General features: G+C 43.9%; 1 long non-coding RNA gene across 1 annotated transcript in view; it reads right to left on the reverse strand.

The window, feature by feature from the left end:
* Positions 1-14,265: 14,265 nt before the first annotated feature.
* Positions 14,266-26,674, reverse strand: part of LOC146766086 (uncharacterized) — a 50,524-nt gene continuing 38,115 nt past the window's right edge. The window contains exons 4-5 of the long non-coding RNA XR_014958415.1: positions 18,190-19,539; positions 14,266-16,808 (exon numbers count right to left, since the gene is read on the reverse strand). This is a non-coding gene — a long non-coding RNA (uncharacterized LOC146766086). The remainder of the gene's footprint in view (positions 16,809-18,189; positions 19,540-26,674) is intronic.

A 26,674-nucleotide genomic window follows, 5' to 3' on the forward strand; every position in this document is an offset into this window, starting at 1 on the left:
AGCAGCCCTGGGGCCATCACTGCTGAACCTCTGGGCTCTGCTGGGAGCAGCCTTGTGCATCTTGAGTCCCCCTCCTGAGAACCAGCCCCCTTCTAGCACAGAAATAAAACAGATGTTTGGGTTTTTTCTGCTGAAACCATCCAGGTTGGTTATTTAAAGATGACTCTGACTTCTCATCACCCCTCCTCGTGCACCAAGGTCAAAGCACTGTCCCCACTGCCACATCTCCTGGGGCAGCTCCAGCAAATGACCTGTGGCTGCCTTTGTGTCCCTTCATGTGAGGAAATTAAACATGCAGCAACTTTTCTTAGGAAGCAAAACATGATGGACCAGGCTGTGTTCAAAGCAGGCATTAATTTGTGTATAAAACCAAGATTAAAGTTGCTCAAAAGTGCATTAGGACTAATCTTCACACCTTGGTTAATACAGAGAGCTGGGCAAGTTTTTCACACAGGAAATAGCTGCAGAAGGAAAGATAAAAAGGCTTCCAGATACAAATTCACCCATCTCTATGTTGCCATATGATTTCATTTGATTGGAAACTTAGGCAGGCAGAAGCTAGCTAGGACAGCTGGCAGTGCAAATAACCTTTTCTTCCCCCCTTTTTCAAGGGAATAATTTTTTCATCTCCCTGGAGAGACTGGATTCTGTCTGCTGGAAAATGCATATATTCATTTTGTATGAAACACTCTATAGCTGGGTTACCTTTGGAGTGGCCTAATGTTCACTTCTTATTTCTTTGTACTCAAATTGCCTTGTCTTCACAAAACTGGGGCCACTCTTCCTTTCAAAAGGCACTGTGTGTATTTGTGATATAAAACAAATAAAAGCAGTCTGGATTTATTGAGACATGCCCTTTCTTCTCCCTGCCTGATAAGCTGAGCTGATCCAATGAGGCACTGACTTTCCAGTTATAGCTTGTATCTCTGGGAATTAGGACCACCAATATTTTGTGGATTGTATCTCCCTGACAAAGTCCACACTCCAAAGAATATAGGATATCCTAACTAGCAATAACAAGCTAAGGTAAAGGAAATTTTAAGATATTTAGATTTACAAGATTACATTTTTGTAACACTGAGAGCTGCAGTGCATTGAGCCCAGGAATGTCCTGCTGCTGCCAGCGTTGCAGTGTGACAGGAAAGAGGACAGTAGGAGGTAATGCCATTTTCAAAGCAAAATGAACAAACCAATCAAACACATCCTACTGCAGACACCCTCCATTCTTACAATAAAACTATCTGCTAACACAGGCAAATCCCCACATGGCACAGGAGGCCCAAGCAGTTCAGATAAAGGGTGGGTTTATAATTTCCCCAAGCAGCAGCTTCAGGGGCACTGAAAGGACTTTCACATGAGAGCAAATATCCCTTTGTTCCTTGGGAATGAGGTAAATCACATCACTGGGAGTGCAGTCTCTTAATTTTCATCCCATTTTGGAGCCCATTTTTTCAGCATTTTAAGCCACTGAAAGACACAGATGGGCACTCAGAAAGGGCAGACAAAAACAAAGCATCCACTCCTTCATCTGTGCGAAGAGAGGTGCACAGGAAGATTCCTTTGAGCCCCTTTGCAACATGCAGTCATGCAAGGCTGGCTCTTGGTCTGGCACAATTGGAGTTTTGGAGCTCCTGGGCTTGATATGAAGACAAGTGGCAAAAATAACATACAAAGAAAAACGTGTCTTTTGGTTTCTATATATCTGCCTCTCATGAACTCAAATTTCTATCAAGTTGTTTTGACTAACAAATCCTGCAGCGAGTGGCTTTCCCAGCAGTGGCACCATTGCTGCTCAGTGTTGCAGCCTCTCTGCTGCTGCTCTTGCTACAGTCTGTGCAGTCCTCTGGCCAAGAGCAAACACCACAGAGCAGAAATGTGTCTCCCAAGAGACTCAGCTCTACAAAACTTCCCTGCTCCTATTCCCCTTCACATTTCAGTGGGTAAGAGTCCCAAAGTACTAAACATTTTTGCCTGTGATTACTCCCATCTGTCCTTTACCTAACTGTCTTTGGGTAAAAAAGGTGCACAGAATTCTGCTGTGCTTGATTATTAGTGTGTGGATAATCTGTTCTAGCTCTGCCAAATAGCTGGCAAATTTTGTCTTTCTTTTCCAAACTAAATTTGATTTCTTATGGGATTAAGGGCATCTCACCTTATGTTTTTATTTATATCTAGCTTTCTCAAGCTTTCCTTGGGATAAGACTTGCAGAGAATGGCTAAAAAAAAAGGTGGGGGTGTGTGGGAAGCCTTCTCAAGTGCTGCTAAAAATTAGATCTATCTGAAGAAGTTTGCTACTACATTCTATTACATTACAATGCCAGATAGAAAATAGCCGTATTCCATATGGTTCACTGTTGTGTGTTTGTTTGCAGGTTTGCTTTGGATTTGAGAAACAGCTGCAGCACAAACCCAGCTGAATATCTATACCTACAGACACTGACATGTGCAATGTGTGCAGGAATTACAGTTGCTGCTGTAGCTCCACAAGTTAGCAAGGAAACATCCACTGAAATGCTGGCTGGTAACTGCAGCAGGTCAGGGAACAGAAAAGGTTAGATCATAAACTAACAGAACTCCCTGGAAAATAAAAATTGCATTCGTCTTCTCCTGACCTTAAGATGTGAGAGGCTTGAAAATGTGAAACTCCAATCTCTTGGAGTAGATAAAATGTTCTGATGAGCAGTATGTGCTCAGCCTCCTGCCAGATGGGATTACTTTTTCCTCCCCTGTTTAAACTATATGTGCAACCTCTGCAGCCTCACTGTTTGCAGAGGGATTTTAAAAACTACTTTATTGCAAAAAAGCTGTATCTGTTTCAGGTGGGTTCTTGAAATTCAAATGTAACTACACCACCAGATGTATACCTGAAAATTCACTCTGTTTTTTAGCAATTGAGAATGTCACTTGATCAAGGAAATTATTCCTTCTGAGAAACCAGAACTTTGGAATAATTTATCTTCTTTTTGTCCCATTCTGTTATGCATAAGTAATCATACCTTCACCTGGGGGTGTCACAGTACATAATTAAATCTTAAAATTGTGTCAAATGCAGTGGCTGTGGAAGTTTGGACCAATGAACACCACCAGGTTTCAATATTACTCAATCTCCATTTCCTTGTAAACCCTGCACAGAAACCTGGAACAGTGACAGTGTGTGGATTTTAGCAATGACACTGTTCTGGGGATCAGCCACCATACTGTGGGCTCATTAAGTGACCCCCTTCAGTCCTGGAAGAGGACATTGCCCTTCCATCAGCAATTTAAAGCTTTTGTCTTCTGCAGCACATTGAGCTCTTTACATCAAGCAGCTTCTTAGCAGTCAAATCCTTTCACCAGCAAGGTCTCAACTGGAAAGGTCAATAAACATGGGGAGTTACAGCTTCAGTGGGCCCAAAGCAGTAATGTAGGAGATTCCTGATGTGCTTGATATATGGCACCCCACTGGTACTGCAGCTATTCGACTGGAAAGTCATAAAATAACATCAAATAAAGCACTGGAGCAGAAATGATTCAGTCATTAACACCACAGATTCTCAGCCATTAAATCTCCCCCACACAGCCAGACCTCTCCATGTGTGTGAAGCCCTAACAGCCCCATGGGCTCTGTCTGGGGGCCTTGGTACATGTGCCAATGGTATTCCCATAAATCACAGGAATTTGCCACAATTTGCCACCTAGGATGTGAAATCACATTGTTATTTTGCTGCCAGCACCACTGGCTGCTTTGTTTTAGGAAACCTCTATGCCCCTGGTGTAGGTTCCAGGAAAGACACTTATAGTATTTTTATACTACAAAATAAATTCAGATTCACCTTAGCAGTTTGATAAGAACTCCTCTGGAACCAGAGCTATAACACACCTGAGCTTCTGCAAAGCACAGAGCCCTTCTCCAGTGGAATCATTCACCCAGCATCCCTCAGCCACTGCTGCTGGCAGATCCAGAACAAGGAAGACAGCAATGAAGGAATTCATTGCCAGGGAGAAATGTCAGTTCACCAAGATGAGAACCAGGGCTCTGAATGAAAAAAAAAAAAAAATCATCATCTCCTTGCAGTCACTTCACTCTTTTGTTCTAATGCAGAGGTTTGCAAAATACTAAATAAATCAGAATGAGAAATCATTTCTGTGAAGATGATGCAAGGACAATGACAAACTGAGCCCGAGCCTGAGGGGGAGAGACTTAAGGAAAGCTATGAAGCACTGAAGCAACAAGGAAAATTGGAGGAGTAGAGAGCCCATGTAGGAGCCACAGGAATAAAGGAGGTTTTATAGCAGGAGAGACAGACCTCTGAGCCTCTCACAATCCTTCATTTCATACAGCTTTGTTTATTATAGCATCTTTCTTTCCTAAGGCTGGAGCTTAAGACTTTGATTCATATTTCAGAGCTAATTTTTTTTTCTGACCTTGAAACACAGGGGAAAAAAAAAAAAAACTGAAAAGATTTTTCAAAACAACTGCAGGGAAGCTGTAATGCAGCCCTTGCTTACCTCCTCCAGGGCTGGAGGCATTTCAGAATCCAAAGGCAGCACAAACATGAGATGTTCCAGGCCCTGTCACTCTGCTTGGTGTGAGACACTGCTCTTTGCTGGAGCTTGAGAAAAGTATCAGCACAGTATCAAAAAACCTACACAGGGTTAGCACAGGAATTCAAAACTGCCTGTGCAGGCACCAAAAATTACAAGAGAAGTTGTCATATTAAGGCAACCTACTTTTTTCTCCCCTCAGACTAATCACAAGACTTGTGCTGATGGTTGAAGATGGGGCTATTAAAAGAAAGGGTCTGAATTGAGAGTTGCAAGCACATGAGAGACTTCACAACCCCTTCCTTCCAAATGTTGAGTTAAACCTGTGGGCAAAAGGACGTGAGGAAGCCTGGAACATCCATCCCCACAGCAAACCCACTCTGCAGTGACCACATCAGTCAATGCTTTAAAAACATGGATGGGTTCCATGGGTAAGGGAAGCAGCACCAGGTCTCACACCACAGCTTCACACCCATCCCACCAAACTTCAGGGACATAAAGAGCACAGTCAGTGAAGCAGAGACTTCTCTAGAGGGCAATCCAGCCCCTGCTAGAAGCAATCACTGTTATCTGAAGGGGAGCACAGGTTAAGTGTGCTCCAGGTTCCAGTGCCTCCGTGAAGTGTCTGAAGCTCAATGGAACAAATCTCACCTAGGAAGCTTTCAAAGACCCTTAATGGTTACTGGAAGCAATCACAGATTTCAGCAATCATGGGTTAGTATTTAACTTCATCCTATTTTTGTAATAAAGTCAAATGTAGCCTTAAGCACTTAAGAAGACAAAAAAAAGTCACAACTGAGATTTTTTTCTGAGATTGCTATCTCTTTCAGTTTATCAGAGTGAAAACTTGTGATAATTCCTGTTAGATCCTTTAGTGTTGTTTTCAGAAATCTTCCTCTTAATACAAATCTAAGATCTGGAGACCAGCTTTAAAAAACAATAGTCTGCCAAAAGAGAAATTAAATGGTAGTTTTAATTTCTGGCAGGAGAAGCAGTACTTTTCTTTCCCCCCAAGTTTAATGTCAATGAAAGAGATGAAATCACATTCCCTCTCATAAACAATCAAACATGATTTCTTTTGCTTTTATGCCTTTTGTCAGCAGTGCCAACTTTTTTGAGTTACTGTTAAACGCAGTCATTGTAAACAGAGCTAAAACCTGTCTACTCTTATTATCTCAGTGCACCATAAATTGCCTTGATAGTGAAATAACAGCAACAAGACTGCAGTGTTCTTGCTAACAATGCCTGCTCTGTCTGAAGTGGGGAGGTCATGTACACAAAGCCAAGAGCAGGCTTTGGCCACAGCAAGGTGTGAAGGGATATATCAGTGAAAGCTGTCACTTATGTCAGACACAGAGCTGCAGTTAATTATCTGTATCACTGCGGCACCCAAAAACCTTACACCCAAACCCAAATTCCACCCTTCAAAGTGACAAATATGTAGAGAACATAAAAAGAGCTCAGTGAGACAAGGACTAAAGCCTGCTGTGGAACAGACAGGGCCCATAACCCCAGCAGAGAGGATGTGCTGGTGTGCAGGTCCATGGGGCAGGGAACCCCCAGCTCACTGCCTGCCCACCCACTGCCAAATGCCACAGGAGCACTTCTGCAAGAGGAGAAGAGGCTGGGAGGAGAGTTTGGGTATAGAGAGCTCCTGCTGAGTGCAGGAAAACCTCTGAGATACAGCTCTCAGCATTTAGCAGCTGCACTTTTAAGGGTTTTAGCAGGGCCCAGGTGAGAGCTGGTAACTCCAGAATAAAAAAGATCATGGGGAGGAGGAGAAGGGAGCAGCAGCCATGAGCAGTGCTGCAAATGGGAATAGCTCACTTATTCCTGAGCTGGCTGGGACGGGAGAAGCACTGAAGGAACACAAAGGGTCAATGACATGGTCAGGGACACAGACTGGAGGAAATCACCTTTCCAGAGGCTTTCCAACAGCTGTGAGGGAGGCAGACCAGTCACCAAGGTGAACAAAACAATTCCTCCACTAACTGAAATATAACAAAACAGTATTTCAGGCCCTGTTTTTATATATGAATGTGGGGGTAAGTATTTTGTAGCAGGAATCAGCAGGATTTAGACATTGGCTCAATAAAAGCATCCAAATGAAAGTCCTTCATCAGGGACAAGGCTTCAAACCCACAGACAGCATTTTGTCCATGCCAGTCTAGTAAAGCAGCAAGGTTGGACAACGGATTAATCTGCAGCTCCATGGAGTTGGACCTGGCAGCCCCAGAGCTCTGAAAAGGTGTCAGAAATACTTAGATATTGTCTTGAATGTGGGTCAGGTAGTGGGAAACACAGCAGAGAGATGGAGCTGGATTTCTGCTTGCAGATGATGCTGCAAGACACAAGGTCTGGGTCACAGAGAGGAGGAGGTGGGGAAGGGTCCTGGAGAACTCTCTCATCACAGTGGGAGGAGGGTGAGAGGGGTCTGGCTGACCCAACACCCCAAACAGCAGGAGAGAGCTCTGTGACTTCCCCTGGACTGGATGCATTGAATCCTATGGATAACATGACCTTGGAGACCTATTTCAGGTGTAGGCAGGTTTTACAGACACACAGATATACTCTCTGTGAATACAGGTATCTCACTGCCTCTTGCAAGTGCAGCTTTGCTAAAGCACTCCAGACTGCTGTACTCCCTCCAGCAGCCTTTAATAACCAGGCAGAAACTGGAGTACAAAGTAGTCCTAACCTGTGTTTCTCTCTCCCAAATCCCTGCGTTGCAAAGAAAGAAATCTGTCAGAAGCTGAACTTGTATGCATCATTCATTTCCATTTGTACCAATACACACTTCTGCAGGTCGGGAATTGCTTCTTGTCCTGCAGAGCAGTGAAAAGCAGGCCAATAATGCCACCCACAGGTGCCCGGGTTTATTGCTGCCATGGATTTCCAGACGGGCTCTGTGATCCTGCAGTTAACTGGAATGCTGGTTCTAACTCCACAGTGACACAGGTGCCTCTAAATTCACCTGCACTAAGAACTGCACTGCCTGTGCTGGGTCAGGGAACTTACAGGTTACTGTGCAGATGGCTTCTTTTCATTACAAAGAATTTGTGCAGGGAGAAACAAAACCCACACAGGTTACACAATAGAAATTAAAAAATAAAAAAATCCCTCCCATCTCAGTACTCAGTGATATGGATGATATGAAGATCTGGTGAGAGCATTTCAAGCAATCAAATCCACTCTTTAAATTAAAAACATACAAGTATGTTCCCACAATGTGCAGCTTATTTTATTTTGCCATTCCTGTCTCAGAGATCCTTCAGTTGTCATGACAAGGACTGTGATGATTTAAGAATTCTCCTTTACAGAATGAGACAAGACAATTAAGAGCTCGGTCTTAGGTATGGCTGAAACAGGGAGAGTTCTGCTCACAGGTACTGTACTCATTCTCCCATTTCTGTTTTATTAAGAATCTTAATGTTGGAAACAACATTTTCAGTAACTGTTACCTGAACATTAATATAAGAAATTATGTTCAAGGGAAAAGTAATTAAATGGTATCTATTAGTTTATTCCCCTTTCTTACAGAGGGGCTTGGGATCAGATCACTCTGCAGGGGAGGGGGGAACATTTTCTTACACAAGCAGGGAAGGTGGGCCATCAGGGGAGATAAAACCTGGCACTCTGCACAGACCTATTGCATCTCATGGAATCATTCACACCCCCAGCCAGACTGACAACAGTCAGCTCTGAGCTCTGTGGGATGTGTGATGGCTCTGAATGACACAAACCCTTCCCATACTGTGTTGTGGCTCAGCCCCTCACAAGATGTCAACTCATCTGAATTCTCCAAGGTTTTCTCTCAGCACTCACTGAGGCTGAAGGCATTGGTGTACTTATAGAAAATCTTGGAGGAGTCACAAATGCAAAGGTAATGAGTAAATACAGGATTTCATATTGCAAGTGTCTTGCTGAAAAAGGGACTAGTGCTAGCAGTGTATTCACTGCATGAAACATGATTTGGGTGAGTGAGATTATCTTGGGTGTCTGCATCTACTGAATAATTTAAGAAAATCAGTAAAGGAAAAATTTTATCTATTGAAAAATAAATTTGAGAACTGACTTGTGTGGAATACATTTAATATGAGAACTCAAGGATAAGCTCCTGCCTTTGATCTTATGTTAGGCATCTTATGTTACATTTTTCTTAGATAAAGTTGTAGATATGACAGCTACATTCCAAGCCAGCATTATCTCATTATTAATATCATCCTAGTTTACATATAGCAGTAAGTCTTTGTTATTAATTGCATAATCATTATTTGAACTTATTTATTGCACAGAACATAATCAGCTGAGGGCAGATTCAAAGTAAATTAGAGATAGGAAATGAAAAACATGAAACTGCTCTAGCTTAAGCTCTTACTAGATAAACTCACACGTTATTGATGAAGTTCATCAATACTCTTATTTAAAGACCTGGAGCTCTGGAGGAACCACTGCCATGCTATCACTGCTGGCACCAGAGGTAAGACATTATTTCTGAAACCTAAGTGCTCTCCAAAGGCCCCCCAAGTTATCCAGTCTCATTAAAATCAAAGGCATCATCTACTGTCCTTAAATATTTGAAGGAAAAAACCACCACCTATGGTATTAAGTAAATGGATATTTTTCTCATTAAAATCAAGTTAAATACTTACAGCCTTATCTTAATTACATTAAAGATGACACACCTACCTCTCACCACTCCAGCCCCATGGGACATAGCCCATTTAATGTGATGTGGGGAGGTGACAGCAGGTCCTGTTTCTGGAGCAGGGCTGGGCTCCCAGCAGCAGCCCCAGACACATCCCACAGGGCACCCACAGGCAGGAATTCAGAACAGGGAGCTGAATCTGGCTTTCCCACTAAAAATATTTATGGAAGAGCAATAAATGGTAATGATTTTGAGCAGCTACAAGAGAGCAGAGCCCTAATTTTTGTCTGTGCCCATTGCAGAGGCTCTGCTGTAACAGCAGCTCCAGGTGTTGGGAGCAATTGCTCAATGCTTGTGACACAGAGCCACTCAAGGAGTCCAGCTCAACCAAACTGAGCTGTCCCCCAAAATAAACATGTTTGTGTATATTTCTTTTTATGCAGTCATTAAAAAAACAAAAGCAAACAAAAATAAACAAAACACCACCCAAACCTGATTCAGTTTAAAGATTCAGTGACAACACAAGACCATTCAGTTTGCCATCACAAGTGCTGCATTTGTTGTCATACTGGTGCCACAAAGGATTTCACCAAGCAGACAATAACACATCTCATTATTAATAAAACCAAAACACCCTCCAGGCAAATTTATGGAAATCATCACTCACAGGCAAGTGTGATAAAAAAGCATCAAGCTAACTTCAGGAACAGTGAGATCTGCTCCTCAGTGAGGTCCCTTCCGAGGCTGTCTGGGGGATCTCAAGGACACCTTACCTGCCAGCAGGGCTGGGCTGTGCTCTGTGAGCCCCTGCACGTGTGCTGGCTCTGCTTGGCTGCTCTGCACTGAGCAAATGCCAGCTCCCACAGGCTGCTCCACCTTTGCCTCCATCCATCACAGCAGCACCATTTGCTGAGTGGCCAAAGAAAATGCCTTTCCTGGGGAAACACCTAGGAACGTGTACTAGTGCTGATCTTTTGGTGGCCTGGCTGCTGGCAGAGCCTGTCAAGGTGAGTTGGTGACTGGGGAGACTGCAAAAGCTGGTGGATGTGTAAGTACAGCCAGACTCCTGAATCTGGACAGCAATTCTCCAGGGAAGGATGTTCTCCCCGTGGGAGACAACAGCACGGGAACAATAGCTCCCTCCACTGAAAGCCCTTCTGGATGTGGCCCTTGACAGAGCTAGGGGCTGCTAGAAAAGGCTCAGATATTGAATATCCCAGAGCCCACTGGAAGCAGTGTTACACAGAGCTCTCCCACCTACTCACAGATTTCCTGTCCTCTGGACACAGTCTGCACCCAAACACCAAGCCAGCATGGCTTGGGACTTCATTACTCTTTCATGAGAAAAGAGAGGAGCAACACAAGACAGAAGCTTGAAGGAGTTAAATGGAGTGGTCATGGGTTAAATCTTCAAAGGTTTTCAGAAAATTAATTGCAGCTGTGCCTGGAACTGGGTATTCTGAAATTATGCTTTCACATATACCCATATGTGAAATTATGCTTTCCTATACCCATATTTACAGCTAAAATCCTCATAAATCTAAAAGAAACACAACACTGCAATGTAGTGTAGGAACACCAGCCCCTCAGTGTGCCACACTTCACTGCAGGCTCCGAGACAAATCATGGCAAGTAGCAAGGGCTGTGCAACAGGAGAAAGCTCACAACATGGGACCAGAGCTTCCAGCAAGGCTGGCAGGGGAGAGCTACTCAGAAAAGCAATAATTGATTCCTTCTAGAGATCTGCTTATTGATACAATTTCCTTTGGATTCCGTGGAAACAGCACAAGAAAAATACATATTGAAATGCACCAAAGGTTTGCTCGGGAGAGGTGCTGTGGCACCCACAGGTGCCCAGACTGTGACTCGGAGGAAGAGCAGGGCAGGTCTCACTGGAGGAAGGGCAAAGCACAGCAGACAGGGCTGCCAGCCAGCCTGGAGCCTCCCCTGCGCCCTCTCCATTACATCCCAAGTGCCAAAGGTTGACAGAGTTTAAAAAAAAAAATCCTTCTTGGTCTTCCATGTATTAGAGCTCAAGCCACCTCAGTGAAGCTACAGCTTTCCATGTTTTCCTCCCTGCAGCCTTGCTTTGCCACAGCTCCTCCCTCCACAGCTTTGTGCTGGCTCCTCGGGGGAGCCGAGCTGAGCCAGGCCACAGGGCGGACAGGCTGTGCAAAGTGACCGCGGCTTTTGGGCACTGATTGTTCGGTCAGATAGCTCACACACACACACGGGAGCTCCCTGTGACCTGCCCCAGCCTTCAAAGCAGAGCCCTGCCGAAATCAGCCTCCAGCAGAGACCCAGCAGCACCCCACACACACAACACAAAGATTTACAGTGAGGCTGCTTGGAAGCACACAGGGATCCCACCCCACAGCAGGAATCAGGCACTTTGCACCGGCAGGAAAACCTGCAGAACTACATTGCTGATACACTTTGCTGCATTGAAGGAGAATTGAAAATGTTGTTATTTGCTCCATTGGAAAATCAAAGAGGAAACATAGCCAGAGCTACAGTGAGAAACAGATCCATACCTTGGCAGCTGTCCAGCAGGGATTCATTCACAGGGAGGCAACTGTGGAAAAGTTCAAGCACAAATTCTTTTTCCAATTATTCACAAACCATTAGAGTGATATTCAGGGGAAAAAAAATATCAACAACTTTTCTTCTGCAAACACAGCTCCCCCTGGCAGGGCTGGCACCACATAACCCATAAAGGATGAATCTTGAGTCTGCCTCCTCTGCCAAGCCCACACAGCAGCTCCCAGAAGCACGAAGAGAGTAATTAGCAGCAAATGATGACAACATGAAGGCAACAGGTCAGAAACAAACACTCCAGAGCAGATCTAGGGGCTGGTTTGCTTCCCCCAGCCAGCCTGGAGGAGTGCTCACACCTGAGCACACGGGAATGAGCCAAGCTGCCGTCCACCATCCCTCCTTAAATACACTCCAGACCCTTAACCAATAACAGCTGCTACCACCTGCTAGGAAGAACTGAGATTTCTGAGCCCACTGCAGCAGCTGCCTGCCCTGATTGATTCCTTAGGAGCCCCACAGGAGCTCAGTCCTGCTCATGTCCTCCCTGTCCTTCAGGGTCTGGCCCCCACCTCACCTGGGACACATCACCACAGCCAGGGGCTGCTTGTGAAATTCATGGCTTAGAGGGTAATTTTGACCTCCTTGATCATAAAGTCATGCCACCTGAGCAGATGATCAAACCTGAAATGCTCTTAGTGAAGGAAATATTTATGTATTTCTGGTCTAGTTTAGGGGTTGGCAATAATGATGTAGGTAACAATAAAATTTTAAAAAATCTACAGGCAACTACAGATGGTGGTGGGCTCAATGAAAACCTAAAAATCTGGGGGATAGATTTGTCCCTAGCAGGAGTAAGAAGGGACTAAATAGCCTGTCCTATCCAGCATCCTTGATGTCTGTATATTAATTCAAGAGTTAATAACCACAATTCTGATTACAGCAGGCAAATGGAGGCTGCTGATTCAAATTCAACACCACAGGGAAAGGTGAAGTGCTCACATGTGTGTTTGAGCCCTGTTAACAGAAAGGCTGAAGAAACAGCAGGATCATCAGTGATTTCTTTGGAGCAGGAAGATGAACCAGATGGGCCCTCCCCTGCCCTGTCTGTGAACTGGGTGGGTTTGTGCAGGGCCTGGACTTGTCAGAGCTCAGCCATCTGAACAAAAATAGTACAAAAAGCTTTGGGGCATTTTTGGATCTTTATGGCATTTGCACACAGAGAGGTTTGTTTCAGCATTTCTTTCTATTTGGGAACGTTTGCACTCCAGACTTGCAGATGTTCAGTGCCATCTTTGTCCCTTCTGTCTTGTCTTTCTAATCATAGAATAGTGTCAAATCTTGTAAAATTTCCGTTCCCTTTTATGAGTTTGAACTTGTCATTTTAATAACAAATGTCTGTCCACCCTTGTATAAAACCACAATTAGAGATTTCTGAGATGCCTAGATAAAGCAGTCATTATTTTTATCGTGACCCCTCCTTTCCCAAACAAGCATGGCTAATCTTTTCAAAGCAAGCATACCTAATCTTTCCAGTTTCTCTTCAAGGCACTGCATTATCATGACCCAATTATTCCTGAAAAAGATAGCTGGGAAATTTCTATCAGGATGATTTGCTCACAGAAAATGCAGTTACCACAAATACAGGGATGCCTTCATATCAGCTAGAATGGGTTTCTATGGAGAAAATTCAGATCAAATATTTCCTGGTCTATCAGCTCGATGAGATCTTGTTTGTTGCCCCATTCTTTCCTGATTGGATAAGGACAGAGCTGCATTAACCCGAGGTGTGCTGGTGGTGGCTGGGAATTGCAGGTCATGTATTTAATTTCAACAGGGCAGAACACTTCCGTTTTCATTCTCTGACTTTCACTTTGAATTCCCCAGATAAACAAAAGTAAATTTCATTTAATTTCTTCAAGTTGACTGAAGAGAAAAAGACTAAGTGGCCTGTGCCACTCGTTTCTGCACTTCTGCACCATTCTGAATGCTCCCAGCAGAGGCTGGGATCCCCTCTCACTGCTCTGTCCCAGGAAAACAAGGTCTTACCCACTGAGAGGACAGGATTTACAAGAGCTCAGCAGGGCTTTGAAAAATTCTAACTGCTTGGAGGTGTCTGAAAGATTTTCAAATTGCAGTGAGTGTATTTGGGATTATTTCTGTTTCTCAGTGTTCTGACTTTAAGCTAGGCATATTGCAAAAAATTGAATAAAAGCCACAAACAAATAGACACTTCAGAAGTCGTGCCACCCCCATCAGATTGCCGTGACATCAATGAAACTGCCTTCTGGAGAGACTAGGAAGTTTGAGATAAACCTGTCCAACCTCAAAACAACACCAGGGTATGTTAAAGGTAATTTTCCCCATTTTCAAGGCAGCAGCACAGCCTTCTGCCAGAGACCAGCTCCACAACTCAGCCCCAGGGACTGCAGTGGTCACTGTCCCTGAAAAAGGAATGTACATTTTATCCTGAGCACTGAATGACCATTCACTTAGCTGAAATGTTATTTATTTTTATAACAGCTTAAAGGGAGGAAAAAAGGAGAAGGAACCCAGTGCTGCCACTTTAGAAAGCTTTTACTGTAATCAACCTTACAACGCTTTTTGTTGTACAATACAAAGAACATTTAATCTCTTCTGGCTGGCACATTCCCTCCAGGGTTTTGCTGCTGACAATGGGAGCTTTCACTTTGACCATGGCAAAAATAGTGTCAAACCCACTGCAAGGCACTGCTTTTACTCTGGACTCATTTGAATCATTCTGGACTCTAAAGAATCAATGACTTCATGGCATAAGGGAAAAAATAGGGTTTACATTTGGAGAGACTTCATATATTTCATATAAGTTTTTCTTCCCATGAATACCACCATCCCTAAAGTGTGTTTCACTTTGGTATTGCAAATGCATGCATGGATTGTTTTAAGTGTTTCATTAATTTAAAGGAAAAAAAAAATGTGAGATAAGATTTCCATAGCACTTGTTCTTCCTAAATTTCCCAAAAATCTCTGAATGTGTGGTCTCAAGGCACTCCAGGTAGAAAGGGAAGAGGCAACAGAGCTAGTGCTGAACTCTGTAGAACTGAAATGTCAGCTTTTCCTTTTTTTTTTTCATGTTGGTTTAAAGGACAGTGAAACAGTTTGCACATAGCAAGTTTTTGCCTGGATTTTTTCTAAAGCTCAGGCCAAATTCAACCCTGAGTTTTGGAAAAGGCTATTAGAAAGTTGCAATTCAAGAAATTCTTCTGTACTTCAAAATTTGTGCCAAGATTTTAGATCGCTGGATGGAAACTCCCCAAAAGAATTTGGTTTTGTTCAGAGAGCCAAACAAGTGATTTCCATCTGGATGACTTGTTTGCAGCTGGGAGAAGCTAACAACAAAGTGTACATGTGGATTGAAGCCAGCTCAGAGTGAAGGCACAGGTAGTGAGCAATGGGCATGTCCAGCCCCAGGAGCCACAAACACCTTTTCTGTCCAGAGGAGCCCCTTGAAACACCACAAATCACACAGCTGGTTACATAACTTCCTCTACTCACAGCAGCTGTGTTTTCCACACTAAAGGATATTTCAGATCATCATCCAGATTGAATCTGCAAAACCAGCCAAAGCCAAACGAAGCTAAGCTTGTATTTTCACTCTCTGCCAGAGTGGCATAAAAAAGAATATTAGAGATAGAAGAGTAAATTTGTTGAGATGTGTGTGAAGCTCCTGGTGAGGCTCATGGAGAGGGTCCCAGCAGGTCTTAGGGCTGTCACCCTCCCAGCACTGTCCTGCAGGTCAGAGAGACTGTGCCACTGGTGTGCCTTGTGTGGGACAGTCCTGCACTGGGAACAGCAAACAGCCAGAGCGAGCTCAGCGTTAGGCAGCCCAGGTGTCGGAACTCAAAATATTCCTCACACATTTTTGGAGGTTCTGGGCCCAGGTCAGAAGCATTTGGGACCCTGGCAGGCAGCTGGAAACAGCTGTGATTTTGGGTTTGAACCATGGAATCATTTACCAACCTTGCAGGAAGAACAAGAAGTCACAAAAGTTTAGATATTAGAGTAGAAGTAGTCACAAAGTAAAGGGAAGAATTTTGGAGTGCTGTACAGGGGGGTTTTGGTTTTGTACATGGGGGTCAGAGGTTTTAAGATGGATTTGGGATTTGGGCCTGCCCTGTCCTCCCTCTCCCTCCTTCCTTACCTCCATGTTCTTGGTGATGTTGGCACTCACAGATTGGTTTAGAGTAGAAAAGCACCATTTAATATAGGTAATAGGCATTGGGGAAAAACTGTAACCATGTAACACGTAATGTCCCATATAAAAGAGAGCAGCAGCCCTGGGTGGGGAGAGAAGAAGCAGTCGGGGTCAGAGAGGATGTCAGGGTGTGTGTGTGCCTCTGCCTGAGCTCTGAGCAAACCACAGCAGCCCCAGGAGAAAATCTTTTAGATAACTTGCAATAAACTGCCTTGAGACCGAACAACAGAGACTGCTGAGCCTTTCTTTGGAAGCTCGGGCTGGAGGAGAGACTTTTCCACCACACGGAGCCAGCCCTGACCCAGGGTGAGCGCCGACACCCAGGGACTCAGGGCTCTGGCACAAACTGCTCAGGAAACATTTCTGTACATGGCACACACAGCCTGTCGAAACCAAGCATGCAACTGCCTGGCAATGTACAAATAAAAAATAATCCCTTCTGCTGGCTAGTATCTCATTCAGTATTTCGTTGAACCCTGATTGGGATCCTTATGGAATAAAGCAGACAGAATAAGTAGATGTAGGAGAAACTGTGTTGGATAAGCTCTCATTGCTCTGAGAGGTGCTAGGTAGTGAATAATCCATCTTGGAGAAGCTTTGAGAGGCTGGAGAGTTTTCCCATCTGCTAGAGATGTTTCTTAGTCTTGACTTGGATATAAATGCAGAAGGCAGGTCACACTTCAGCTGCTGCTCTGTAACCTTCTAGATGATAGGTAATTACTCATAAATGTGTCCTACAGATGCTCCAGGGATCCATCTGCACATGCCTGCCTGAGAGCTGATGGTTCTGGTTGACTTCAGAAGAGACCAGAGCTGTGTGAGGAGTGGTAGATTTAGGGGATGTTCAGTAATTCAGTTTTGCAGGCTCTGAATGGAAAATAATAAAGCAATGATAAGGCAGCTAATAATATCACATTAAATAAAATATATTAATAAAATTACATTTCTTTTTGGAAACCAAAGTATTGTACAGCTGTGGAAAAGCAGGTAGCTTGCCAAGTGGGAACAGCCAGCCCAGCCTCCAGCTCCAAGACCTATGGCCACCATGGGGCTGAGACATGCTTGGCCTCCTATAAAGAATTCCACCACTGCTTAATGACATATCCCTGGGCTTCCAAAGACCTTTGAGTGGAAAGTGCATTTTTGTGGTCATCCATCCTCAGTCTGCTTCGGTACAACAGCATTATTTGCCCAGCCCCTGGCACTGGTGGCCAGCCTGGCTGCTGCTGGAACTCTGCTGGTCCCTGCTGAGGGCTGCAGCCCCCTCAGCAGATGGCAGGGACCGGGGTGGGTGAGATGCAGGAGGTGTGTGGGGGTGGGAGCACAGAGCATCCAGTCATCTATTTCCACTGGCTGGAGACAACCAGGGACATACACGAGCTCCCAGATCACCCAGGATAAGTTAGGACACTATTGCTTTCCCTGAAATAAGTAGGGAGGCTTGCAATTAATTCAACACAGACTTGTGCACTGACCATCATTTCTCTGCTGCTGGAGAGAGCTGCTTGGCAGCTTTCTGCAGAAGGAAAACTCTGTAGCTGAGACAAAGCACATAGGTGGGCAGGCAGTTGTGATAAAACCACAGGGAACAGGGAAAATGAGAACCATCTCATGCAGGACTTAGAAATTGAATAAACAGGTTATTTTTACAAGATGGAATGAATATATAACTCCAGAGGAAAAATACAGCAAGTACCAGCATTTGCAATTCAGCATGTTCCATTGCTATTAAAAATAAAGGGGAAAAAAGGCAATGAGAGAAGTATTTTGAGAAGGAGACAGGACTGTGGTATCTGTAGTTATGTACTCTGTCTTCTGCATGCCCCACAGTAATGAGAGATGTGACCCTGTAATGTGGTGCAGAATTGTTGGTCATTTTCTACTGCCATTAAGATGCAGAATGGGAGCTGCTCTTGCTCTCACGTGGACACAAACAATTTTTCTTTCTTTGCAGTTTCAGCCAATCCACACTAACAGTCTATTGGACTGGCATTTTCTGTGCCCCTCAGGATGGGAAACCAGAATTGATTCCTCTGAGAAGGAAGGCAGTAGGTATTCATTATCATAAGGTGAATTTGTAACGTTCTGGTTGGTTCAGCTCTTCCCCTTTATTTTTTCAGCTCACTCCAAGTCATTGAATCTCTTGCATCTTATCCCATTGGATGGAACAGCAAATCATTCAACATTATTAACCATGTCCAAGATGATCCTTAATATTGAAAATTAGTAGCAAAAAGTGGACAATCACCTGAGAAAGCATTTCTCCACTTGAGCTTTATGAACTGCAACAGAAAGTTTTCAGTGAACAACAGCTCTTTGTCATTTGGAATAGTTCTAATACTGTTGCTGCTGTACTTTTCCACCTCAGTGAAACCACTGGTATTAACCTTGAGGCACCCTAAGAGCCCAAGTCCTGCACTAGTAAAGCACAGTAACTACACCCATTTTAACACCCCCAGTGCACTGATCTGTTCCCATTGTCAGGCTTGTAGGAATAACCTCCCCAAAATATGTAAGTTGCTACTGCTGGATAGTGAGTGGCCAAGTGCTGGAAATGGCATTTGGTGCTGGCACAGGGCTCTAAATTAGAAACTTAGAGAACCAGTTGGCTTTTCTCATCCCCATTTCTTCTGTTTTTCAGCACGTGGGAGAAGTTCAGACCCAACTTCTTGGGTCTGAGGAGACTCAAGGCTTTCTGCACAGAGCAGTTCTCTGAGGTCAGAAGCAGAGCAGCAAACAGGACTAGCTGGAACTGCTCTGAGCTTCTGGAATTCTTCTCTCCTGATAAGCAGAGGCTGCATGGTTGTACCCTATTCCAGCCACACTCAAGTGTTGAAAATTGAAAATGACTATCCCAAAAATAAGGTGTCGTTCAGTCTCATATGCACTTTCTTTTCAGATTCCTACCTTCAATTATTCCACTTGTCTGTAATGGCTTCAGAGTCTTTTATCTCCCTCTCAGTGGATTTCTCTGCTGCTTTGCATTTAAAATCACCTTGTCTTCCTAAATGCACAGACAAACTGTAAGCAATAAATGAGCCAGGCAAAAACAAACATGCTGCTGTTTTCTTGGCTTTCTCTGCCATCCTGAGCAAAGGATGTTTCTATATCCTTTTCAGAAAGCCATCCAATGATGAAAAACTATTTGAAAAAAAATGGGTAGGACTGTACCAGCCACCTACTTCTCAGCCTTAGAAAGAGTAGGAAAATCCACCCATCCATAAATATTTTTTAGGATGATAGTTCTGAAAATAAAGTAGGCTGGAACATTCCCTATCAGGCCAGGCTGCAGCATTCAGCTTATATCAATTACTGTCTATTTGACATGCTTCATGCTCTCTTCATTAATAGGATGAAAGGTTTTATGGGATAATAACCCAGTTCCAGTGAGCAAATGTATTTGTGAGACCAAAGGCTGAGTCCTTTGTCCTTGCAGAAGGAGCCTTGAGACTGCAGCAACTGGCAATGATCTAGGGTGGATAAATCACAGGAGCAAAATTTCTGTCCCACAGAATGCTGTCCCATCCATGAATCACTGAGGACAAAGGATCCTCACTGCAGGAAAGCTGAGGGAGCAGAGATCATCTTGGTGAGGCTGCTGTTACAGGAGGGAAATAGAAGAGCCATTGGCTTCAGTCAGATGTTGAAGATCTGTAATTGGAGTTACTGTCGTGTTAAATGGTCCCTCATGGTTTCCTCGGCTCAATCAAGATTTGATTGAAAACCTGTGACCTGAATTTGTGGTCATTACCTTACCAGAACTTATTGGTTTTCTCATTCCTCAGGCAGTAGGCAGATGGTAATTGTTTCCTAAAACATTTCTCAGCTCAACAGCAGTGACAAACACGCTTCTCACCTCAGAAAATCCCAAAGTACATTACAAACTGCCTGGACAAAGAGGACAGATGTGTTTTCCTTGGATCTGGCAGGAGCCATGCTATAGCCATTCTCACCAGGGAAGAGGTATGCTTGGCTAATGGAAAATAATCACACCTGGCTTTCCACCCCAGCTGTCCCACACTGTTAATCTCATTGTACTTGCACTCAAATTATCAGTAGGCATCCTCTTCTCCTTCTGCATCAACTAATTACATGGAAAATCTCCTGTCCCAACACAACCAGAGCAGACTGTAAGAGTGAAGGAGAGTGTGCACTGAGGGATTGCTAACAAGAGGCAAACACTTTTTAATGTTCTCCAAATTCTCCATTCCTCCACTGGGGCCAGCTGAGTTAGGATCCAATGCATGTTCCCTCTTGCAGCCTGACTTTGCTGGGTGCACAGAGCACAATTTTCCCCTTGGCTGTGGTTTCTGGCTGTGTGGGACAGGACTGCATGTCAGGTTCTTGCTGCTAGGCTCTATTTCAGATCACACAACCCATGCACCATAAAAAGAACAAAAGCATGCACACAGATCAAATATCCCACAGTGGAATCAACATATGTCATTGTAGAGTCTTAATCTATGTTCTGTATAAAAATGTGGTGAGAGGTATCACAGTAAGGACTTAAAAAAGGTCTGTACTTATGGCAGATAAAATCAAATTAGTAGTACAGAAATTATTTGTTTTAAGCTCTGACCATGGACTGAATTTAGAGCTCTAAATCAGTGTTTACCTTGTTGAATGATGGGTTCTTGCAGGAGAGTATTTACTACAAAAACAAACCATTTTATCCAAATCAGTAAGTGTCAGAGTTTGAATTATGGCTGTAAGAGAAAGTCTTTTGTTTCTGTCACCTCCTTAGTCAATGCTAATTTGACCAAGGTGTGAATGAGTTAGTGTTGCTTCCAAAAATTCTGTGATGTGGAAAGAGCCACCTTCTCCAAAGAGCACACAGAGCCTTAGGAGCTCCTTTTAGACATCCTCAGAGAGTCTGGATGAAAAATCTGCCTTCAGATGATGGAAGACAGGTTAGTAACTTGCAGGATATTTATTTCAAGAAGCAAAGTCATGGCTACAACAAAGCAACTGAAGAAAGGAGAGATGCACAGTGGATCACACTGGAAGTTTCTACTAATCTGCTCCAAGGTGAGACTGAAGGGCAGCAACCATGCCCAACACAGCAGAGGAACAGCATATCAGGAGATAGAACAGCTTGTGGAGCTCAGCAGCAGCAGATTTGGGAGACACAAGGTCACTCTGCACAGGGGTGGTGTGAATTGCAGAGCCACCTCAGGTGGGGTGAATATTAGCTCACTGCAGCACTTGCTCCATGAAGCATTATTTACTAAAATAGATATTTTTTTGATTTTCTGGTCTGCTTTTCTGATCTCACTGGAAGCTTCTACTTGAAAAGTCTCCTTTAGCATCTCTCAGAATTGGGAGAGATGCTAAACTGGCATGGCAAAAAAAAAATAACAATCATTTGGGAGCAATTTATATCCTGCTGTTATAGACTCGCAAACACTCATTTCCATACCACCTACAGTTATGTGTGCATCTCTTTGTTCTGATATTGAGAAAAAAACCCATTTGTATTCTTTCAATACAAGCAATCCTTGGCTTGAATTTTTAGTTGGTCAAATAATGCTAAAGAAGGAAATATTGGAATTTCTGCCTGTGCCATGGGACTATTCAGGCAGGCAAACTCTATTACAGCCATGGCCTTATCAAAGGAAAGCTAAATCTCCTCATTAAATCTTGGTTGTTGTTATTTCCAAGAAGAGAGCCTCTCTCCTGCAGGCAAAATGATGGAGAATGTGAAAACCAGCAGTGGCAGCCTGCAGAGGGAGGCTGTGTGTGGAGCCACCACTGCAGTGTGGCACTGCTCAGCATCCAGATGTGGGCACAGCCACCTCTGCTGAGCCCCAGCTCCCACCAGCATCGCCTCTGGATTCTTGTGAGGAGACACCAAACCCAGTATTTGGCACATGAGCACAATCTGGCATCCCTCTGTCTCACCTGCACAGAAACCAATCAAGCAAAAAGCCACACACGTACTCCTGTCTGTGACTGACCTCTGGACATCAGAAATTCAGTCAGGAAGGCTTCATTTGACAAGGACACGTGCCAAAGATCACCTTTCCAGAAGGATGTCCAAATTCTGAACCAATAAGTTAAAAGTGAAACAATTAAGAGCACATTCCAATGGAAGTGGCATTGAACCCAAATTTGTGTATTCATCTTTAATTATTCTTTGCATCCTTGGGCAAAATGCTTTAGTCTGAATATCCAGCCACCAAAGTCGTACAAGATTTGAGGTGCAATGCTAAAGCAGAGCCCCCACAGCATCTCCACTAGACTTTTACTAGTCTATCATCTGTTAAAATGCATATAAAACTAGCCTTGCTTTCCCATTGTCTTACCTGTTTGGGGAGAAGGGGAAAAGCAGAAAATATGGAGAGAGGATGAGGTACAAAAGTTTGTGACATAAGGATAATTCTGCTTATTTAAAAAAGAAAAACATCTTAGAATAATATCTTGTGAGGGATGCAGTTTGAAAGCAGTCTAAGAGGTTTTCAGCAATTATGGCTAATGTATCTAGAAATAATCTAAATGGTTAGTAAAATGTTTATATTTATGTTATATGAATCTAGACATTAAAATTGCTTTTTTGACACTTCAAATGCAGAAAGCTGTCTAGTCATTCCACTAACACTCTAAAGAAATGTTAATAAAATTTTTTCCTGCTATATTTTAAATGGAAGAGGTGGTGTAAACAAACCTGCAGATGGCTTTCTTTGCTCTGCTGGGGTATTCAGCTATCCTTCAACCCACCAGACAGACTGTTGTTTGCATATCCTGCATAAACTTGTTCAAGAACCTTTAACTCATGCCAGGATCCAAAACTCTGTGCATACAGAGGACCAAGAGCACATTCCCTGACACCTACTCCCCCTGCCCTAAGCCAGCTGGGGAACATTAATCCACTTATAAGTGAATGTAGGATTTAGGAGTATAGGAAGTTACACTGAGAGATTTTTTTTTTGTAATTTGTTGGCAATTCCAGAGCTAGGTTTTCATGCCAATCCAGCTAGAATGAAGTTAATTTTAACTCCCTTCATTGGAGGCACTGACCTCTGCCTTGGGACCTGTGATCACTGCTTGGCCAGGCTGGGAGGGGCAAACCTGCTGCCCCACAAACCTTGGGGCAACATCCTGCCTTTAGCTTTTGATACTTTGCTAATCATGGGAAACCTGGAATCAGTCAGGCCTTACTGAAAGCTCTTGTCAAAGCAAACTTTTAATTTATTCTGACCGATTTTAAATACCCCACTCCCCCAAACAGCTGAAGTCCCCATTGTACCTACACAGGCTCAACTGCCAGAATATTTAACTACGTGCATTACAGAAGACACAACCTTCACTATGCATTTAATTCTGAAAATAAACTAGCAAAAAAAATTTAAGTCTTTGCAAAGTAAGTTGGATTGTTTTCCTTTTGCTGTTGTTCCTCTTTGGTTGCTTCTTTCTGAGAGCAGACTGGATTGACTACAAAAGGGGAAGACAAGTTAAAAGTACAAAATCTATAAAAAACTAGTGTTCCAAGGAGCAAGCACTTGCACCTAAGAAATCTTTGTTGATTGCTGCTAATATCTATGATAATTAAGCTAAAAATACCCACAAACCAATAGAATTTGCAGAGATAAGTCTATTGTCTTAAGCAAATAATGAAGCCAGGAACAGTTAAATTGATCTCATGACTCTCATTTCAATAATAAAGCAGCAACAACTGTTAATCTATAGCACTCAGTTTAAATTACAAACCCAGCGCTGAATGGGCAATTTCATTAGCAAGAACACAGCTAAGAGAGAAACAGCTGGCAGGGAAAAAGAGTCATCCCCATTGAAATCCAACCTTCCTGAGAGTTTCTGGTTGCTCTGTACCCAGACTCATCATCAGGGAGCAGCTCTCACAAATACCAGGTGCATCTCCTGGAAGCTGGTGTGCAAGCAATTCCCTTTTGTTTCACCCCCAAGGCTCCCAGGATGCAGGGCGCTGGAGCAGCTGCCCCTGTGTCCATGGGCAGTGCTCCAGGATGGACACAGGGACCACCAGGTGCCAGAGCTCACCCTGGGTCAGGGGTGGCTCCCTGTGGTGGAAAAGTCTCTCCTCCAACCCAAGCTTCCAAAGAAAGGCTCAGCAGTCTCTGTTGTTCCATCTCAAGGCAGTTTATTGCAAGTTATCTAAAAGATTTTCTCCTGGGGCTGCTGTGGTTGCTCACAGCTCAGGCAGAGGCACACACACACACCCTGACATCCTCTCTGACCCCGACTGCTTCTTCTCTCCCCACCCAGGGCTGCTGCTCTCTTTTATATGGGACATTACGTGTTCCATGGTTACAGTTTTTCCCCAATGCCTATTACCTATATTAAATGGTGCTTTTCTACTCTAAACCAATCTGGGAGTGCCAACATCACCAAGAACATGGAGGTAAGGAAGAAGAAAGAGGGAGGACAGGGCAGGCCCAGATCCTTCCATCTTAAAACCTCTGACCCCCATGTACAAAACCAAAACCCCCCCGTACAGCACTCCAAAATTCTTCCCTCTACTTTGTGACTACTTCTACTCTAATATCTAAACTTTTGTGACTTCTTGTTCTTCCTGCAAGGTTGGTAAATCATTCCATGGTTCAAATCCAAAATCACAGCTGTTTCCAGGTGCCTGCCAGGGTCTCAAATGCTTCTGACCTGGGCCCAGAACCTCCAAAAATGTGTGATGAACATTTTGAGTTCCGACAACCAGGAAGGGGAGGGAGAGGCAGGGGAGCAGGTCACCCCCACATCTGCCTGGAGCCACCCCCAGCGCTGCCAGAGAGGCTCCGGGACACAAAAGGTGTCCCCAGGGACAGGAGCAGCTCAGTGAGCAGATGGAACTGGCTTTTTCCTCCTTTTATTGTCGTCCTCAAAATTAACACATGGTCTGCAAGCCAATCAAACTCACCCACGGATACTAGCACTGCCTAGAAGAGACAGTTATCTTTTTAAATTAGATCCTTTCAAACACTTACACAGATCCTTGGATATAGCAGGGGCTGTGGAACTGAAACCAATGAACAACCAGAGTCGGTGAGTAAGAAACGGCTTCCACCATCTCTCCTGGCAGCTGTACAGAGCTTATGGGAGGAAGAATGTCCTGTTCTCACTGAGGGGAGCATGAAGGACTATAAATATCCACATGGAACATATTTACTGAAGGATGGAGTGCCATACTAACAACCATTCCTACATGGTAGGACCAAATTTCACAGGTATTAGCAGCTTCCTGAAATAAAGTCAGAGAATCAGAGGATAACTGAGGTGAGAAGGGAGCTAGGAAAGCTTCCAGTTCAGCCTCCTGTTTAAAGCTGGGACTGCTTCTATGCTGAGGGAGGTTGTTGATTGCCTTTCCAGTTCTCTTCTGATAAATCTCAAGGATGGATAGACCCCAGCCTCCCCAAGGAATATGGTTCCTGTGCTGCATAAACCTTATTCTGAGGACTTTTTCCATACATAAAAAGAAGGAATTTCCTTTGCGGCAATGCATGATCATTGCCTTGCCTTTGTGCAGCACACTGTGGCAGAATCCATCATCCATCCTTCCCTTTCCATTATGGTAGACAGTGATTAGATGCCCCTTATCTTATTTCCTTCAGGATAAATAAACCCTTAGAGCCTCTCCTGAGATGCCATGTGCTGCACCCACTGACTTTCTGCTGGACTTGCTCCCCCATGCTGGCCTCTGTGTGGCCCAGGGACACACCAAACCCACAGTGTCACCTGGGAGCTGCAGCCTCAGGTGCTGAGTGAAGTGTCTGACCTGTGGCCACACCTGAACAAACCAAAACACAGGCAGGTGTCACCACCTTAAATAAACCTGCAGTGACCCAGGTCCTCTCTGCAGAGCTCCCAGAGCTGTCAGTCCCCAGCCCACGGGGCTGATGCATCCCCAGGGAAGGACTGGCTGTGTTTTACCTCACTGAATGTCATGAGGCTTTCATTATCCTGCTCCTCAAGATTTCCAAGCTTTTTGCCTATCATTGAAAATTGAACTAGAGGCTTGGTGACATAATCTGTGTGCCTTGATGAAAAAGAGGAATGGCTGTCTCCTAAGGTTTCTGTGCATTTAGCCTGTCTCACTCGTGCCATGGTGCTTTACTCCAACATCACACTCTTAAACCCCAAATTCCAACTGACATCATCAAGAGTTTTTAGAGACTGCAATGACCTTGAGAATCCTCCTGCACAGCAGCAGGATCAGGATGTCAGCATTAGTGCTGGAATGGGGTTGTTTTAACAGGACTTTGCTGAAAAGGAAGGAAAATTTAGTTGCTGCTGAAGCGGAGGTGGGGGGTGGTGTTGAAATCTATAACCAGTATCCCTGTTTAGGATGCTGTTAGCAAAATTTATGACACACATTGAAGCCTCATTTTTCCCCTAGTAAGAATATTTCTTTCAGCTATTTATTTTGCATTTCATGAGACCTTCTGCAGATGCAGTGAGCTATATCACTCTATTCTGCTCATAGAACATCCTGAGATCTAGATGCTTCAAAACCTGGGTGTATTGTAATGACTGTATAGACTATCTCAATGAAATTCTACATCTGCATCCTTGATAATTCATTTGATTTCAAGTGGGAATATTAATTGCAGCTTTTGCAAATGCTGATATAAGCCATGGAGTGGATGTTCAAAAAACTCAACCTCCTGTGCCCAGATTCTTCATAGAGTTCATCCTATACATGGGATCTCCTTTTTCACAGGACTTGTGTAAAACATTGCCTCTCTCTAATGAAATTTCTATTTTTCCCC

The sequence above is a fragment of the Lonchura striata genome, chromosome 14, assembly GCF_050655825.1.
Source record: "Lonchura striata isolate lonStrDom1 chromosome 14, ASM5065582v1, whole genome shotgun sequence".
Lineage (NCBI taxonomy): Eukaryota > Metazoa > Chordata > Aves > Passeriformes > Estrildidae > Lonchura > Lonchura striata.